The sequence below is a fragment of the Ursus arctos genome, unplaced genomic scaffold (genome assembly GCF_023065955.2).
Source record: "Ursus arctos isolate Adak ecotype North America unplaced genomic scaffold, UrsArc2.0 scaffold_17, whole genome shotgun sequence".
Classification (NCBI taxonomy): Eukaryota; Metazoa; Chordata; class Mammalia; order Carnivora; family Ursidae; genus Ursus; species Ursus arctos.
In genome coordinates this window covers 29,016,212-29,022,211 of record NW_026622841.1, presented here as the reverse complement: position 1 = coordinate 29,022,211, position 6,000 = coordinate 29,016,212, and positions in this window count along the sequence as shown.

Here is a 6,000-nt window from a genome sequence, read left to right as displayed (position 1 = left end):
CCTGAGATCAAGAGTCACATGCTTTACTGACTGAGCCAGCCAGGGGCCCCTCAAACGCTTTTTAAATTCCAACTTAATTACTTCTACTCTTTGGTCTTTTTAACTTTCACTGTCAGTTTCTTAAGAAAACATATTCACTACTTTGGAGAAAAAGACTGATCTAAATAGTTGCATGTTGACCTGGTCCAATTTTGTGTTTTGAATACATCTGGAGTTTGAACATTATCACTAAATTCAAATATTCAAATTTCTCTATATCCTCAGAAAACTAATATATTTTAAATAAATTTAGAGTAAATTAGAGGAACTTGAAAAATATTCTGCTGCTTTTACTATTAAAGTCCTATTAATGCACTGGTTTGTTTGTGTATCCACCTCACCACCATCAATGCAAGAAATGATTGAATTCAGTCATCACCCCAAATTTTGTGATGTAGAAACCATATACTTTCTTGCTTTTATAGAGAAAATCATGACAAAATTGGATTTTTTACTTCCTTCATCCATATATGCTCCATAAAATTTCCTCTTAGACCCACTTACAGGCTCAAAATTCTTTTATTTTTTTACAGATTTTATTTATTTATTTGAGAGAGAGAGAGAGAGATAGAACATGAGAGCAGGGCGAGGGGCAGAGGGAGAAGCAGACTCCTTGGAGCAGGGAGCCTGACGTGGGGCTTGATCCTGGGACCCTGTGATGATGACGTGAACCCAAGGCAGACGCGTAACCCACTGAGCCACCCAGGCGCCCTCAGAATTCTTTTAAACGTCTTAAATCTTGGAGTGATGATGCCATATAAAATAAGTACAAAATGAGGTGGAAAAAAGCTGTCATGTCATGAATTTAAACGTATTTGATAATTTTGTTTTTATTTTTTTCATATTTCAAAAAATGACCACAGACCAGTCACATAATCTCTTCAAGCTTCTATTTCCTCATCAATACTTTTTATACTGTGTGTTTTTATACTAATTATCTGGATAATTTAGACCTAATTGACTTTGTCTGGAAGTTTTCCATTTTACCTTTTCCTGTAGTTTATAAGATGTGAGATGTCCTTTAAAATCAGCTTAATTCTCCAAGCCATGAAGCAGGCACGAGCGATTATAAACTCCGATGAATTTCTGTTTAGAGCTTTGAAGTTGTGAACGTAAGTGTAGCAACTAATACATTTCGCCTTTCATATAAGGTGAAATTTGTAAAGGAATAACTTTTTTCTCTTCTCTGCCTTGAGAAGAAATATTCATATGCTCATATACCCAAAAAGTAGGAGTGTGATTAAACACACATCCATACATCCAGTTTTCTCCAGCATCTGAAGATCTGATCTCAAGTATCACCAGAGATTGAAGTGTTTTCCCTGCTCTGTCCTTATTTTCTGGTCCCTCTTTTGTTTCTCCTACAAAATCAGAGACTTGAAGGTTGAACAGCACTTTGTCTCTATTCAGACTGAAATTTCTGTTGGTGCAGATTGATCGATTTCAAAGTGCTGGAGAAGAATAGGTGATATTACAGTAATGGAATTGCCATAACTCCATCAAGTAATTTCTTTGCATAAATTCCCCAAGTATCTACGACACACTCAAAACTGTAAGTGTAAATTATAGAACGGCACATGCAAAGGTGTGAGATATAAATCAGAGATTCAAGATGAATACACAATAAGTAAGTTAACCATGCAACATATAAACAAAACTAGATATTTATTTATGTGCCTTCGATTGTAAATTAAGAATGGATTCAAAGAAGCAGAGAATAACAAGAGGCTAGAAGAGCGAATAGTGGCTTTGCAGAAACGGCGGGTCTTGATCTGACATCAAAGGAATGAGCTGGATTTAGAAAGGAAGAGGGATAGTGGTAGAGACTAGGGGGCAGGACACAAACACAAATAAGACCAAAATCTTATGTCAAAGGACGAGATAGGTATCATGAAGTAATAATATGACAAGGAATTTATCATTACGGACACAAAGCTCAGCTCTCCACCTGCAGCTTTTTCCTCACACTGTATAACACGACACTGACTACTAACTATAACAACCGGAAGAGAAAACACTACCGCATCGTCCGCAGCCTAGTGGTTTATCTATCTTTCCTATAGACGCCTGCTAATATGCTTCTCTTAGCACTGCTTAGACTCTGTCAACTCTTAAATATTTTCTGCCGAACAATGTCCACGGTTCTAGTCTTTGCAGTCACGCCCTTCAGTGAACTAGCTGTAATCTACCTTTTCCAGAGTATCTCTCGCTTCTCCTCAGATATATCCTGGACTTTAGCCCAACCTGATTTTGCTTTTAGTAGAAGGTATTTGGTTTGAAGCCTTCGCTTAGAGTGTGTCTCCTATATCCCAGTCTTCACAATTCCTCCAGTGACTTAACACTGACTTTGGTTTCATCTGTTCCGTTCTTTGGATAATCCAGATGGAAATAATGGCTCACTCTTCAATGTGCCTACATTTATTTATTGCATTGCTCTGCGATGTTAGCTTTGTATACTATACTCTAGCTAATTCTATATGTCTTAGCTTCCCCTCTGGTTCAGGTAGGAACCATACATCACAAATAGCCCAGGACCAAACATTTAGTTATTGCTCAGCAAATGGATGTGAATTGAACTGAATCAAATAGAATATATTATGCATGAGCAAATGTCATGGCCTGTGGATCCATTTATCTACAAAAGGAAATTGTGAGGATAATTGCTAATTTTACAGAAGAATTTTCTTTAATCCCAACAATGACTTGAAAATGCATTTTAACATATTCTGCCATGAATTTCTAAACAGACTAGAAAGGTAGAAATATTATTACCCTATTTTACAGACAAGAAAACTGAAACTAAGAGAAGGTAAATGTTTTGTTGAAAGTCTTGCAATTAGGAAATTCCAAAGCTAAGCTTAGAAATCAGTCTTCTCATTCAAGACTTGAGTTCCTAATAAACCGCTATGATACATGCACATCAGATCATGGTAAATAGGGGATACATGTACAATGGGATGGCTATAACCTATCTCTCCACTTCTCCTATAAACCAGTAAAATCAGACCCATATACCTAAAAAATATTTCTTCATTGCCCCACCATGCATGTATGCATGTGCACACACACACACACACACCCCACACACACTGTCACTGGGATACTCATAATTGCTGGAGCTCCATAGGGAGCCTCCCATTACTCTGGGGGATGGGAAAAAAATAGCAAATGCACCAGTCATCTGGATGTTTCTCAAATATCCAAGAATTAGACTTCTTCAATTTTAAATTTACCGGCAAATGTTTGATGTCCCATTAAACATAATCTCTGCTTACATGAAAATGAATCTAATGGCTTTAAATCATACAAATTCAGTGGTTGGATTTGACTAAAAGAAAAGCAATCAATGAATGAAAGTTTAACACAAAGCCAGAGAATTTTCACTGAGGTCTCAATAGAAACTAGATCCAATGTCTGTATGCTAGGCATTCCGCAACTGTAGTGTCTTTTTTGACACTATGGATATTGATAAGCCCTCTAGGGTCAGGATCTCAACCTTGGAAAAATTGCTTATTCAAATGATCTGCAATCCTAAGGCTGCCGAGTGAGATACAACTCAGCCTCTCTGTGAATATATTCCCTGGGCTTCTCATCCATCCCTGGATGGAAAAGTGGGCAGATGTGCTCAGCTTGCAGAGCCTACATGCCATTTAGGTCAGTTTCCAGATGGAAATACAACTTAAGTTATGTTGAATGATGAAAACATACGAGGAGTGAGAATGGTGGTAGCATTGGTCTCTAAATACATAAGGTAAAAGGAAATGAGGTCATGATTTAATTCACTGGGTCCATTTCTTGCGCTTACATACTTATGTGCTTATAATTGACAGTCGAGTGCCTGTGACTTTTAGCCCACATTTTGTATTTCTCAGTATCAGCACTGCTACTGATAGCACTAAGCAAGCAAATACAGGATGGACTAGACATGGTTCTATGGCTGAGGTACAGTGTACAAGGACTTCTTAGTAAACAAACAAACAAAAAGCATGTGAGGCTAACTTGACTGCAGTAGGTAAATACCAGGTAAGAGCTTAAGGTTGCTGCTGAGACCAGAAAAAATAAATTTGACTCCGGAGATTCTATGTTGGTATCTGAGAAGGGCCAAGCAGAAGAAATGATAAATACGACATGTGAGTAAGTGTGCTGATGTTGAGTCAAGAGAAATGTAACATAATGCAAGGATAGTAAAAATGTCATTTATAAAGTTTGGAAGGAGTCTGTGTCCAAAATATGAAGAGGAAACAATTAGGAAAAGAAAAGAAGACAGAGAGACTTGAGTATGGCTGAGCCCAGGTGATTCACACGTGCAGGTGTATATAACAGCATCACCATGCCAGGCAAGCACGACTCCAGCCAGGTGTTATCTGTTCTTGATCTTGGTGTCATGCAGCCTTGCTGTAGGAGGAAAATGAAAGGGTAGCTGACAGGTGTGAATGTTCTGCAAGGCAGCCAGTATTCTGACCAGCTGGGCCTGATGATTGCAGTAGAGGAGAGGACAGATTCAAATTTGGAGCAGAATTTTTTTTTAAAGATTTTATTTATGGGGCGCCTGGGTGGCTCAGTCATTAAGCGTCTGCCTTCAGGGGCGCCTGGGTGGCATAGCGGTTAGGCGTCTGCCTTCGGCTCAGGGCGTGATCCTGGCGTTATGGGATCGAGCCCCACATCAGGCTCCTCTGCTATGAGCCTGCTTCTTCCTCTCCCACTCCCCCTGCTTGTGTTCCCTCTCTCGCTGGCTGTCTCTATCTCTGTCAAATAAATAAATAAAATCTTTTAAAAAAAAAAAAAAAAAAAAGCGTCTGCCTTCAGCTCAGGTCATGATCCCAGCATTTTGGGATTGAGCCCTGTATTGGGCTCCCTGCTCAGAGGGAAGCCTGCTTCTCCCTCTCCCGCTCCCCCTGCTTGTGTTCCCTCTCTCGCTGCCTCTCTCTCTGTGTCAAATAAATAAATAAATAAATAAAATATTTAGAAAAAAAAGAGATTTTACTTATTTATTTATTTATTTGACACAGAGAGAGAGAGAGAATGAGAGCACAAGTAGGGGGGAATGGCAGGCAGAGGGAGAAGCAGGTTTCCTGCTGAGTAGGACTTGATCCCAGGACCCTGGGATCATGACCTGAGCCAAAGACAGACACTTAACCAACTGAGCCACTCAGCCCTGGAGCTGAAATTTTAATTGCTTCCAATCATTGGTCATCTATAATTTGTCAAGCATTTTACATGTATTTTCTCATGAAGGCCTGCAGGGTAGGTATTCATTACACCATTTTACAGCTGAAAAAAACAGCTCTCAGAATAAGTTGCTCAAAGTCACAGAGCCAAAAATTGAGAAACATAAGGTTCAAACCATGATCAGTCTATTGGCTAGTCTATACCACTTTCAGCGATGCCAAGCTGCCTCTTGGTCAGCCAGAGTCCTAGCTACATCATCAGGGGTGCTTATCTGAAGTCAATGAGGACTGGGAGTAAGGAAAATAAGAGTTTCATAACTTTATAACTTTATGACTTTATAACATGCTTACGTGTAATAAGGGGACTGCCAACACAGCAAGTTTAACCCCCTCAAAAGACAACACTATATAATAGTAGTAAGTTTTGGAAAGCTGTGATGCTGATGATAAAGTGTGACACTAAGGACTAATAATAAGGAAAGTTTGCTCTAAAATACCGAGAAACAGCATCTTCTCAACAAACATAACCAGAAATATGTGCACAAACATTTCAATAAATGCAACATAAATTTCTCCCCCTGCTACGATGAAATGATCGACTGATTCATTCTTTTCTGGATTCCTTAGTATTCAAAGAGAATTATGCATATCTTTCTATTCTCTGGAATAAATTTCAACAAAATATGCATAATTGGAATAGCATGCTATCTGATCTGAAAATAAATGGGCTTGGCAGGGGGCTACCTGAGCTCTCTCTGCAGTTGTACTTTTAACATACGACTCCAGGCCTGCC